The sequence below is a fragment of the Sciurus carolinensis genome, chromosome 1, assembly GCF_902686445.1.
Source record: "Sciurus carolinensis chromosome 1, mSciCar1.2, whole genome shotgun sequence".
NCBI classification, from domain to species: Eukaryota; Metazoa; Chordata; class Mammalia; order Rodentia; family Sciuridae; genus Sciurus; species Sciurus carolinensis.
This window is the reverse complement of record NC_062213.1, coordinates 48,813,625-48,828,844: the sequence shown is the minus strand read 5'-3', so window position 1 is coordinate 48,828,844 and position 15,220 is coordinate 48,813,625.

Sequence of the window (15,220 nt, the reverse complement as noted above, 5' to 3'; positions counted from 1 at the left end):
CACCGTGCCTAAAGTACGGCAGATGCTTACTAAAATTTTATTGGATGAAATTAGTCATCACTGCTGTAATAGTTCAGCATCTTAGTCTACACTAAGTGCAGGAGTGATTATTTTCAAGTGGGTGTGTGTGAGTAGTTGTGTGTGTTGTAAAGATATTTTATAAGCTTGAACAATAGAGCAGGAACATAATTCGAGGCTATTGTCCTTAGGCAACTTGTACCTACTGAGAAGAAATCAGGTAACAATGCGGGGGTCAAATGAGATAGAAGTATTAGGTGTCTAACAACTAGGAAGACTCACAAGGATTTAAACTTTCTGGTTTAAATCTTTAAGCACATTCTTTTCTGAAAAAACTTGAAAACTTGCAGTATCAGGAGAGGAGTTTGTAGGTAACTACTTGCCAATGCAGAGGCACTTATGTATCACTTGGGACAGTTGTCATTCCAGGGAATAAGTGGCCCCATTATCAAGTGGAATCATAACAAACTGAAAGGAAGTAGATGTACCCACTAAATGTCAAACTGCACCTACAGTGGAGCAACTAATTCAACCACTGTTCCTATATGATCTGAACTCTGAACGTTGAACTCTGAGGGTTCAATGTGCTTATCTGAGGAGAAAAAGAAGAGGAAGAGAAGGAGGAGAGTAATAAGACAGAAAAATGTTTATAGTATTAAGACACTATGCAATAACCTCATAAATTGTAAATGATTGAATTTTTTTTTTTTTTGGTCTTTCTAGAATTAGTAAAAAAAAAAATTCCAACTGCAATTGTCAAGGTCTTTGGAACTGCTCAGAAGTACAAACGTTTTCCCTATGCTTACATTACATGATGAATACATATATTTTCCAATTTTTGTTCAAATTCTTTTTTAATACCTGAGTCTACAAAATGTATTCCTTTACAGATTGAAATACTTAGTAATTTTTCTTCCTTTGATGTAGAACCCCAGAATCTTCTGCCCTTCTCTGACACAGTGCTGTGACTAATGCATTACACAGATTGCTGACAAACATAGTTCTAGCCTCAAAGCTGCATTGGCCAGCACCAGTCACTGATGCACCTTCATTTCCCAACATCTTCATCAGCAGCTCAGTCATATTAAGTGGAAAGGACTTATCAAAAGAATACTTAGACAATGTCGCAATGACAATTCTTTAAATTTCCCATGAAATCTGGTTAGGTATGTGTCAGTAGGTATTCAGTGTTCTCCCACAGAAGACAAAGAATCAATCATTTCTCTTTCCATGTTGAGATTTACATACCTCTCTTTATATCCCAAACTGGCCTGTTTGTTCATATGGATACCTAATATTAGGTATTTAAATAGTTATTATGGCATCATTATAATAAAGAGAGAAGAATTAAAACAAATCCATTAGTATTGAACTATTTAATATCATTTCACAGAATTTCCTCACAAAAATCCTATAATGTTATATCCTGATAATTTCTGAAAAATGCATCTGCCATTTTGAAAATGAAACTGAATTTCATTACAAAAATTTTATTACAATTTTATACTAGGATTCCAATTGTAATCTGGGTTTTTGGAAAGCTCCTTAACTTCTTTGAAGGTCCAGGATGCTAGGATTTGCTCTGGCACTTGGTTAAGTATTGTTCCAACATGTACTGGCTGTATTACTTTGAGGGAAGTTAAATCTCTGCCTCAGATTTCTTACCAAGAGAAGAGGGATACTTATAATACCTATTTCACAGGACTTATGTGATGATTTCAAGTTTTTAAATGAATCAAATTACTAATAGTGTAAAGAGTTTAACTTAATAATGTCACCACAATCATTGTTTACTCATACCTTGCTGAGACTTCACAGTATGCTCTAGAAACTATTATTATCACAAATTTCTGAACAAAATAAAAATTGCTTAGAACTTCTGGTATTTTATTCTGAGATTTTTGTATTTACTTGCATCCAAAGTTTTGGTCTAGAAGCCCTTATAAATCAAGCAGATTAATTATAATCAAAGAATCATCAACAACTCTACCGACCACTTATTACAAATGCAGTTTAATACTCAACTTCATTAAAATCAGCATTCATTATCTGATAAAATAGTAGAGAAAGAAGGAGGATTTTCAATTCCTCTTCAGAGCCATTAAAACCAGAGACTCACTCACCTATGCTGACACAAGTGAGGAAGTGGTAATGGAAATGAGGCCTCCACACAGACTTTCCCCAGGGTCACCCTGAAGCATCTCCTGCTCAGGGAAATAATAAGATAATAAAGAGAACAGACATTGTGTAATTGTCTCAAGCATAGAAAAGGAGAAAGAATATTTGCAATCCACTGATGGAGGAGAGAAAGTTCATTACAACAAACATCATGGAACTGGAATTTGGAATATTTATTTGTGATACTTTTTTGCGTAGTAGGGCACTGTGAAAGTAGGTATTCAGTGTTCTCCCACAGAAGACAAAGAAACAACATTTCTTTTTCCATGTTCAGATTTACATACCTCTCTTTATATCCCAAACTGGCGTGTTTGTTCATGGGGATACCTAATATTAGGTATTTAAATAGTTATGGCATCATTTTGATAGAGAAGAAACAAAACAAATCCATTAATATTGAACTATTTAATATTACTTCAAGTTTGGTCCCTTAGCATACAATTCCAGTTCACAGGACAGATGCTGAAGTATGTAAAATTTTTGCCAAATTATTCAATCTTTTATTCCGCCCCCCATTTGTGCATGGAATAGAGAGATATTTATGGTCCAGTGAAACACTATTAGACACACAGTAAAATCTTGGTGAGACCTAGACTGATTTGTGATTTCTCTGAATTTATGAAATTTCTTTGCGAACACTTCAGAGGACATATGGCACCTACTGAAAGAGGGACTCCATCACACATATGGTGGGGTGACAGACAAAAGACCTCTGGAAAAGTAGTGCAAAGATTGGTGGATATTAAAATAAAAAAAACTTTTCAAGAGTAAAACATAATGTTCACACATAAAAATTTAAAAATTACTGGGGAACAAATTGATGAATGATTGGAAAATTAACATATCTCTATATCTTGAAACAAAATCAAGAAATTGAACATTACCCAGAAGTCCCATTATGAATTCTTTCAGTTATTGCACCCCCAAAGGTAACCATAAACATGACTTTTACCTAGAAGCTAGATTTGCATGTTTTTGAACTTTATATAAATGAGTTCATGGAAAATATACTTTGTGTACCTTTTCTTTCATTTTGCATTTGTGAAATTCATCAGTGTTGTATACATTAGAAATCTGTTTATTCTCATTGCTGTGTAATAGTCTACTGAAGAGCACTTCAGGTATTGCTATTTTATGGCTACTATTGTAAACAGTTCTGCTATGAACATTATTGTACATGTCTTAGTAAGTATATATGTACATATCTACTGGTTATGGGAATATAAGACTGAAAGTACTGGGCATGTATCTGTTCAGCTCTAGGAGACATTTCCAAAGAGTTGTCCAAAATCCTTGACTCAATTTCCATTCTGACCACCACTGTAATGCCTCCAGTTCTGTATTCTTGAGCCAACTCACTATATAACCTGTCTTTTGTATTAGTCTTTCTATTGACTTAGGTACCAATATTGCATTATGGTCTTATTTATATCATCTTGATAACTAATTAAAACAAATCTTTTCATATCTCTAGTGCCATTTGAACATACTTTGTGATACAGCTTTTCAAACTCATTTGGGTGATTTGTTGGAAACAAGAATCTCAAATAATTTTTATATGTCCATAGTTTACCTTTAAATTCAATTAACAATGTTGTCTGAAGGAACTTTTAATTAATATATTTTTTTAATTTTTTCCTTCCCCCCACCCCTCTTTACCCTCTATACAGTCCCTCCTTCCTTCATTCTTGCCCCCCTCCCACCCCCCCCCATTATGTGTCATCATCCACTTCTCAGCAAGATCATTCGTCCTTTGGTTTTTTGAGATTGGCTTATCTCACTTAGCATGATATTCTCCAATTTCATCCATTTGCATGCAAATGCCATGATTTTATTATTCTTTATGACTGAGTAATATTTCACTGTATATATATACCACAGTTTCTTTATCTATTCATCAATTGAAGGACATCTAGGTTGGTTCCACAATCTGGCTATTGTGAATTGAGCAGCTATGAACGTTGATGTAGCTATATTTCTATAGTATGCTGATTTTAAGTCCTTTGGGTATAGGCTGAGGAGTGGGATAACTGGGTCAAATGGTGGTTCCATTCCAAGTTTTCTAAGGAATCTCCATACTGCTTTCCAGAGTGACTGCACTATTTTGCAACCCCACCAGCAATGTATGAGTGTACCTTTTTTCCCCACATCCTCTCCACCACCTGTTGTTGCTTGTGTTCTTGATAATCGCCATTCTAATTGGGGTGAGATGGAATCTTAGGGTGGTTTTGATTTGCATTTCTCTTATTACTAAAGATGGTGAACATTTTTTCATATGTTTGTTGATTGTTTGTAGATCTTCTTCTGTGAAGTGTCTGTTCATATCCTTAGCCCATTTGTTGATTGGGTTATTTGTATTCTTGATGTAGAGTTTTTTGAGTTCTTTATATATTCTGGAAATTAGTGCTCTATCTGAAGTATGAGTGGCAATATTAATTAATATTAATAGTTACTAAATAATTATAATCTACCAGATTTTGCCATTTGTAGTTGGTGCTTTTTAAATGAAATATTTGCCTACCTCACGTTTCCCAAGATATTATTTAATATATTTTCTTCTGAAGTCATTATTGTTATATCTTTCTCATTTTAATCTGTAACATATGCAAAATCAATATCTGTGAATAGCATTATGATTTTGAATTCCCTTTTTAACCATGTGGATGGATATGTAATTTATTTAGTTTTATTATTGAAAATAATACTATTTACTCAGTGCACCATCATTGATCTTAAACTCTGAAGTCTTCCCATTTCTCAACAATTGTTTTACATTTTTTATGCTTACATTTTTAAATTCATTCAATTATTTGTTAACTGCCAGTTATGTACCTGTCTGGTCACCTTCTTAGGTGCTGGGAACAAACTATTGAACAGCAGATAATGATCCTTTACTTGTGGAGTTTATATATTCATAGATATGGAGAGAAAAAAGTAATGAAGATGTAATATGCTATGTGGTAATAAGTGTTTCAGTGCATTGTGGGAAGGACACTGCCTTCTAAATGCCATGTTCTGGGAAGTCTTCCTAGACAAGTGAAATGAGAGTGAAGATCTGACCCAGGAGAGGGGATGAGCTACTCACATTCATGGGAACAACTTCAGCAGAAGAGACAGGAAAAACAATGTGTTTCTTGAAATGAAAGACTGTGTGTTACAAAGTATTAAGTGGTGTTTCCCCAACATATACATCCCCATTTCATGCCCCAGAACGGTGACCCTGACTTTATTTGGAAAAAGTTCTTTTGTAGATGTTCTTAAATTGAGGATCTTGAGATAATTCTAGATTATCCTGTGTAGTCTAGTGGCAGATGACTTTCTAAGAAAAAAGCAGAGGGGGATTTGATACAGAAGTGAGTAACATGTGAAGATCAAGCAGAGGCCAGAGTGAGGCAGCCACAGCTTCAGAAGCGCTGGAGCCACCTGGAGCTGGAAGGAGCAAAGCAGGGTTCTCTTTTCAGAGCCTTTGGAAGAATGCCACCAGGCTGATGCTGCGATTTCAGGCTTCTGGCCTCTAGAACTATGAGAGAATAAACTTTTTGTGTTTTAAACAACCAAGTTCCTGGTAATTTGTTAGCAGCCTTAGGAATGGAGTGCAATGGGATACCTGATTGAGAATACAGAGGCGGTGTGCTTGTGCCGTGAGACCTGGGGGAGGCAGTAGGAGATGTGCTTGGAAAAACAATAAGGCGACGAATAAAGGCCAAATACATAGACTAGTCAATTATATAGAGCTATTTTATAGACTGGCCTACATTGCAATTCAGTTGAGAGGTCAGTTTGTTTGCATTGGAAATCTACTGTGGCATGAGTCTTCAAGAAGCCTCGCCCACTTCATTGGCATATTTCCAGTCCCCATAAGTACAAAATCCTGTTAAGGACTGTCATCCACCTATTCCTGCTACTTATCGTAAAAGCTTACCTCTGAATCTTTTGTTCTTAGGTTGTCATATCCGTGACTTTAGACTTGTATCCTGACCCTTCCTTTTACTGGCTAAAATTTTAATCTCTCTAAAACTCCTTAGAACTATTTTAGTGCCCTAATTCAACTTTAAAATTTTCCTGAAACACCTCATAGAGGTTCATTTTTAATATAAGTGAACTAATTTGCAATAGCATATCCGAGCTTCAGTGCTATTTCACAGTCTATAATAAGATCAACCTATTCTAATTTGAAATATAATACTAGATCCATGGTTTCCCCACAGCAAGATGGTGCCATCTGGCACACTATTAGTGCAAGACATGGAGGTTTTATGCAACATGAATATCACTGGGATATACACAAATTTTCATCCAAAAGCTGACATTTTACAATGATTAGTTTGTCAACTTACTAGAACTCATTAGAAAAATAGAAAAATATTATGGCTTTTCAAAAATGCAAGTGATATTGCAAGATGAGTGTCACCTTCTAGAGAAGAATAAGTTACACAACATGTAGAACTCACTGACATCCACAGAGGACCTGCAAAAAGATCAGGGACAATAAAGAAATCATTCTCTATGAAATTAATATCATAGTTTATTATCTAACAAAAAGGTCCTAAGTACAGGGTAAGTTTTCTGTTGTGGTTGTTATTTATCTAAATTTTAAGAATTACCTTCAAAATCAGGAATTGCATAATCCCCGATAATGGCATTCTTTACAATTCAAAATCATAAACAATTCATGAACCCTTCCTCAAAATTCACTAACAGCCCCAGTCTCCAGTTTATTCATTGTCTGAACTGTGACTCTTTGGAGGTTAGCTGACCTCAAATATTGGCTATTCAGGGCTTGATTTTTCCTTGGATTCCTAAAATAAGTGCGATTTAATAATGTTCCTAGTTTCATCTTGATTTGGTTTCAAAGATGAGGTTTGGAAAATGCCAAATATTAAGGGAAAATATGTTTAAAAAATAAACTAAGATGATAAAAATTTCTAGTAAATGGTTTACAAAAGGTATAGTATTTTTATTTTTGAAGGGAGGTAGTATTGTTTTTCAGAACACAAATTGTTTGAAAAATTAGCTTACTGAAATAACCCACAGTCTGCTGTTTTTGGTTTTTTCCCAGAATACTGTGAAAATAGCCAGAGGTGAAAGCTGATATTTCCACCTTGTAGAAACAATTAAAAAAAAAAAAACATAACTCTAATACAAAGAGAAAGTACAAAGAGAAAGTGATAATTTTGTTAAAGTGGTAGACTTACTTGGCTTATAAATCTAGGTTTTTCGTATATTCAAATTCTAGAAGTAAAAAGGATTAGATGTAAGAATAGATATGATTATTGTAAAAATTTAGTTAGGACTTATTTTACAAATGGTAGATGTTATTAAGCTTTGCATGTTTACAATTTCCAGTCAGTTATAAGGGTGATAGAGTAGCAAAAATTATTAGATTCATTTTAGCAATTATATAATCTATGTACCTCATTTTTTCTGCTGATTTTGTGAGCTAATTTATTAAGTCATTGTCTGACCCCAGCTCTAAGAAGCAGGTATATAGAACACAGTTGTAGATAAGAAAACTAAATGTATTTATGGACAGATCAAAGCTGATATGTATAGAATCAGTATATCTTGAACTTCTAATTTGACTTTTTTTTTGGTGCATAAGACTAACATATTTGCAAACTATTATTGGGAAGAAACAAAAGTGTTGCCCATTAAATGTTCCTGAGTTGATCTGTTTTCTTTCCTCCTTAACAATTTTTTCTGTGTAGGAAAGTAGAAGAATCAGAACAAAGGATTAGAAAGCACTAGAATATCCCATCATAAATTTGAGAAGACTAATGAAATGTTAAAATTTATATTTCCATATAAATATTATACATATACTTAATGCAATATATGACCTAAAATATGTTTAGAGTAATAAGAGAATTCCTTGTAGAATGTTAATTATTATTTTATTTCAACATTAACCATGGAGTAAGCAATAGTATTAGGATTTTTGTTGTAAAATGGAAAAATGACTAAAATTCCCAGTGAGATGGAATAAAGAACAAAGGTAGATATAACAGGATCATACCAGAAGAGAAGATGGAATGTTTCCTTTTGTTTTTTTTGTCTTCAAGTGCCAGAGCTATAATCAAGAACTTCAGGTTAGCACTCTTTTCTACATCAGGGGTATTCTTTTACCCAAAGAAGTTCACAGCTCCGTCACACCTTTCCTTTGTATTGAACTTTATGTCCTTGAGGAAATTACGATCTATATTTCTGCTTTCATTGCCTCCAATTTAGCTAATAGATGTCTAGAGTTTAATAAAGTCCAATATTTCTTACTCAACTTGCTGCCCATAAGATGACTTCCTCTAATCTCTTGGGGATCCTTCCGCTAACGTCCAAGCAACCTTTTTTAGTTTTGGGGAACAGATACTTGACCTTCCATCAAGTACACATCAAAATGAATGACACACAGCATTCACTGATTAAGTGCTTGTTAAACAGATGGATTTCTTGGCCAGCCACTGAGCAGTTACAGTTGTTATAAGTGTTTCTCTGTGTGTAGGATCACATCTTGCTTGATGCTTGTGGTTAATACCATCTTTCAATTTTTCTTTCTCATCATCTCATGTTTTTAAAGAACTTCCAAGTTATGTGCTTTTACTCACTTTTAGCATTAGAATTTCTGTAGATATTTTGCATTTTTTACTCTAAAGCTCCATGACTCTGAAGTCAGTCTCTCTCTCTCTCTCTCTCTCTCTCTCTCTCTGTCTCTCTCTCCGTCTCTCTTTGCTATCTTTGCGATCTTTGTGTGGTCCTCAATTTATTCTACACCCATGTAGGACTCCATGCAACAGGCAGCCCCTGTTTGCAATATCTTCTTTCATTCCTACTCAAGGAAATTTCTTCTACCCTAGAGGAATCCATGAAATGGAGTATAATATCTCCTGGCAATGATATTGATCATGTAATCATACAAACTAAACTAACCTAACATGATACATAATAGACAACATCATCAAAACAGAACTTCCACAACTACAAGTAATCCTAAGGAGCTTCCCAATGAAGTTATTTCAGGAGTCATGGTAAGTAATGGGGAAAACAAGTTTAATCAAAAAATTATTTCAAGGAACAAAGACTCCAGTCAATGGTAAAATTCTGCATCCTCCATTTTCCAAACAGAAAATATTATCCATTATTCAAATAGGAAATAAATGGAAGTGTTCCCAATCCCAGAAATTTGTCTTCCCTTCTCACATTCCACTTTCACTAATGACAGGCCAGACTGTTACTGTTGCCATCCCTCACTTGACAAAATGACACTTCATTTAAAGTTCAATAAGACCTTTACGCTGTGTGACTGACACTGCTAACAGTAACTACAATTGTAAGGTAAAATTTAGTAAGAATTTACTATGTGCTGGGAACTGGTTTAAATTGTGCTATATGTATTTCATCACTTAATCATCACAAGTATCCTATTTGTGAAGTATGAATTATCATATATCCATCTTCCTAAATGAGTGTTGTATCTATCTACTGCTCACATAATTGGAATTTGATTTCAGGAAATACAGCCTCAAAGTCTATCCTCTGCTGTATATGAAACTGCTGTGCTGATTCATTATACCAGAATAATCAAGATTCCAAAATTTAGAAAAGTCAAATCAGTGTGTATTTATTTTTGTGGTAGTTCATATATTCTTGGGAATCTGTATGTTTTTTAATGACATGACAATTCTCCAAACGAAATCTTTGACCCTTACATTCTTCATCCCATATTTGCTTCCTCTTTACTATGTGTCCTAGATCTTATGGTTTTAATCTCTATTTGATGCTCATTAATGTGATCAGATTATCACTTGATTCTTGGGTGCTATGTTATTCCTGGCCAGTGCTTTCTTCATTCTTCTCCAAAGGGGCTACTGACTGAGCGTTTATGTCTAACCCAAATTCATATTTTGAAGTCCTGATGTGATGCTATCAGGAGTTGGGCCTTCGGGAAGTTATTTGGTTGTGAGGGAAGGGCCCTTATAATGGGATTACAGTTTATATAAGAAGTACAAGAAAGTCCTCTCTCTGAGTCATATATAGAGAAGGTAGCTATCTACAAGCCAGGGGGCAGGCCCTCACCAGACATCAGATCAGTCAGCACCTTGATCTTGCAATTCCCAGCCTCCAGAGCTATGAAAACAAACAAACAAACAAAAACAAAACAGAACAAAAACCAAAAACCGTTCTTTAAATAGACCTGTCTATAGCATTGTTGTTATAGTACTCCCAAGTGACTAACACAGAGGGCATTCCTCAGTTCTCCTTCCCTGTCTTCATGCTTCTCTCAGTAGATAAAAATGGACATTTCACATATATAATAAAAGCTCTTTGGTAAGAATGGCCTTGACATCTCCTCCCTCTGTACTCTAATGAACTTCATTTCTGTCTCTAATCTTATAGGAAATTGCAACACTCTTCCTCAACCAAGACTAAAATTTCAGACTATCTTCTCAAACTTATTCCCATCCCCATGGTCTCAATTTTGTTAATTTGGCTCTCTCCTATCCTTTTCAAATCTCTCCCATTGCCATCATTTTCTTTTCTTCCAATAGCCACATTAAATTTTATAGGGAAAAAACCTCCCACTCTATTTCACATCAGCAAGCATCTTGAAATTTTAGACTACATTACTCTGTCCACTTCTGTGCCTCCCATAAACCTTTTAATATATTAAGAATTTGGCTTCTGACTTTGCCACTTTATGGGAACTGCTTTTTACCAAGATTGATATTATCTTCTAATCCCCTGGTTGCTTCTAAGTTTTCATCTACTTGACATCTCTGCTGCATTTGATTGTAAAAAAAAAAAAAATCTGCTCTTGAAATGCTTCTCTTTTATTTTCTTACTCTATATAAGTATAGTACTCACATATTTGAAAAAACTCAGAAGATCATTTCATTACCTTTTCCTCCTTCATCTACTCTTAACACAGAATTTCCTTAGTTCCATTCTTGACTTTATCTAACTCTAAGCAATCTTCTTGGATAAGTTCATTTAGATTCATGATGTCATATAAATTCAAATACTGTTTTGTTTCCAAACTTTTCTGAGATGATAATTATATAGCCAACCCACTTTAGATATCTAAACTGGATATATCAATGTGCTTCACATATTTAAAATATCTATTATTTTCTTAAATATCCTACTCTTCCATATTAAAAACATCATTAAAAGCAAAAACAAACAAAACCATACATGCACTCTCATCAATGCACTACAGGAACATATTCCCTGAAAGCTGTTGTACTTATTTTGCAGCATGAGTTCCTCATATTTCTATCTCAGTACAGCACTGCAGTTTCACATAGAAAACCATGAAACCAAGTCATTTCAGTTCCTATAACTTGCCCTTTTCTGGAGGATTTTAACTTATTCCTTTGACTATGCTTGACTTTCACCTGTGTTGTGACACCTGTGTAAGTTTTCTAGTGCTTCAATAATATCACAAAAATAGTGACTTAAAGAACACAGTTTATCATCCAATGTTCTGTAGGTCAGATCTGACTTGTCTCACTGGGCTAAAATCAAGGTCTTGGTAGCTGCGTTTATTTCAGGAGACTTCAGGGGAGGACTTGTTTCTTGCTCATTCTGGTTGTCACATAGTGGGCCTGAGCTCTCATTTCCTTGCTGACTATCATCTCAGGACTGAATTTAGCTCCCAGAGCAGAGAGCTCCCTCTTGCATACAGTTCTTGCATATAGTCCCAGAATCTCAGAACAGCTATGAGACATTAAGCAACTCTCAAACTGCCATGTCTCTGTCAGGAAATACTCACTTTTAAGGACTCATTTGATTAAAAGATCCAACCCTCAAAATCAAGGAAAATCTCCAGACTCAAGTAATGTCTTCACTCACATTTGCAAGGTACTTTTTGCCACATGAGGTAATTTATTAACAGATACCAGGAATTAGAGTAAAGACATCTTGAAAGGGGCATTATTTTGCCTACCACAGTCTGTTCTCTGGCATCCAAAGTTTTATGCCTACTCCAAGTATATTTTACTCAAAGTCTCAACCTATTGTATCATCAAATCAAAATTCAAATTCAAACTCTCAGCTACATACACCTAATTAGTTCAAAAGATCTGAATCTTACCATGTATATCATCTAATTAGGAAGCATAGTACCTCTGAGTGTAATCCATCTTGTGGAACCATTCTTCTCTATGTGTGAATCTGTGAACCTAAAGAAGCAATTCATCAGCCCCCAAATCAATGGACAGGCTTAAGATAGCATCTATAGTAATCCCAGTTCTAAAAGAAAGGAAATGGAAAAAAAAAAAAAAAAGGGCTTATGGTCTCAAGCAATTCTAAAAACCAACCAAATTCCATTGTTTCTTTTCTTTTTTTTTTTTATAATCATCAAGATACTTTTATTTATATTTAGCTCAAATATTTTTCAAGGTTAAAACAGCAATAACAGAAGTTCAAGATGTCATAGGTAGAATCCACCCATGAGAAATATTTTCATAAATATGCTATTTGAGGCAACACCAAAAGTCCTCTAAGAGTCCTTTGAATATCTACACGGAACATCAAATGCCACTTAAAAATTAAAACTTCAACACTTTCTCATTCCCAGGACTTCAACTTTCCATGCCTTATCCACTGACACTGTCTACCGTTGATGCCCTACCTAGCTTCTAACTCTACTGTTTTCATCTTCATCCCGCTTTTCAGATTGACTTTCTTTTTTTTATTATTGTATACAAATGGGATACATGTTGTTTCTCTATTTGTACATAGAGTCAAGGCATACCATTTGTGTAATCATACGTTTACATAGGGCAATGATGTTTGATTATTTTTTTTCCCTTCCCCCCACCCCTCCCACCCCTCTTTTCCCTCTATACAGTCCTTCTTTCCTTCATTCTTACCGCTCTCCTTATCCCTAACCCTAAACCTAACTAGGAAATACATTTCTATGACTTGTGTTGGTGCCCTCTGAACTAATGACTTTAGGATCCAACTCATCCTTGCTTTATTCTGAAAGACAGGATATGTTTTCAGTTAAGTGGTTATCATTCTGCTTCCTATCTATACAATTTTGGGGTTCTGATAGACTCTTTCATTTCATATACTTTCTCCATTTTTTTCAATCCAATTTAGTTGGGTTTCTGATGATCCGACACTTAAAAACTTTCTGAGATTCCTATGAGTACTTCATATATTCACTCAATTCATCAAGATTTTGGTTCACACATCTTTCCTGAAGCTATTTAGACTGTTGACATAAAACCCTTAAGCTTCCTGGATAATGTTTTATTTGATTGAAAAGATCTGTGTTTCAAACTCTCAGTCTTTTCAAAGTTTTTGTGTTACTGCTTAGTGTGACACCTCTTGAACTCAGTGAAGCACTAGCAAAAGATTGTACATGACAACCCCAACCTTTTGTCTAAGGCTCCCTTTCTGGATATTACGTATTTTAACTTTAGAGCCTTCTTCTTTCTGGATAGGTTGAACATTTCCCAAAACATTAAGTTCTGTTTGGTTTTAGTTTCATGTTTATTCTATCAATTTATCTTACATTTTGAGTAGTAAGAAGAAACCAAACCATATCTTTAATACTTCACTTGGAAATTTCCTCAACAATAGCACTCTTTTTTCAGTACTATTTTTATTAGTAGTTCTACATCTCTCACTAGACTTTGAACACCCTCTGAGCCTGTGAGTCCTAGAGTTTTTTGTATGCCCAGCACCATTGCTTAATAAACCCTTTTACATTACACAAATATAAATAATTTATTCAACAACTCCTTCTCCACTTCCATTCCCCTATTGACTATATTAGGCAAATATTCCAAGGAACAACAGTTTTAAGATTCTTCTCTAATTTCAGACGTAAATAAATAGCCCAAATTTGAAGTTATAATCCAGTCTATATTATTATTTTATTCAACTAATGTAAAACTATATGACAATGCTAATTGTTTTTCTTAAAAATTCTACCTACTCACTCTTAACAAAAACCTTCCTATTGATATAGCTATTATTTGTGGTGCTCATTATAGTAAATGAAGGATTACTAAATAGATTTATTCCTTTGTTTCTTAAAACCATTTTCAAAAGAATTCCAATATTCAAAATCAGGAATAATGCACAAATAAGTGACTTTTCTCTATTGAATTAACTTTTTACTCACTATCAAATAAAAACTTTATAATAATTCTCCTAAATCTCTCATCCCATAAATAATAAATTGTATATTGAATAAAGATAAAGTCATATTGTTAAAGGTGATTGTGCCATTCTTAATGATAAAATTTCTCAAAAACTGGCACTAAATATTTTATTAATGTATGTAGGACTCTATGTAAGTCAAAAAGATTCAGAAACAGATAAATTTTGATATTTATTTACTTGGGTGCAAAGTAGCAAAATCAGATTAAAAAAGTTCTTTAAGTTACTGAAATGCTAAATATCTTGACAGAAAAGTCATGTTACTCATTGAAACACATAACTAAAATTAAATTCAAGAGTTTAACACACACCTAACACAATCAGATTTATGATTACATTTGAAAATTTTCCATCATGTAGAATTAGTCAATAAAACTGTTTAAGATGGAATTATACAATACAGTCTTCACTCAAAATAATTTTCTTTACCTTAAAGTAGAATTCTAACTTGAGAAAATAGTTGAAATGAACTATCATCGAGGTCCCATTTTCAGTAACATTATTTTTAAAGCATTTATTTGAACATTAACTTCAAGCACCATCCAGGATTATTATTTTATGTTTACTCTTAAGAGTATACAAACCTAATTGAAAATTAAATATACACCCTCACATAAAAGAATGACATTTTAAAATTTCTCTAGAAATAAAAAATTTTAATATTTTATATAGAAATAATGGTGATTATTGATTAAAGTAATATAGTTTCATTTACTTGGTTCTCTTAATATAAAATGCAGTTTGTTTTTTATGTTGCAATCTTTCTGTTAATCAACAAAGTTAATGATGCCTAGTGATTATATATACAGAAGTATTACACCGCAGATGATGGTGATTAATAATAAAGTGGATA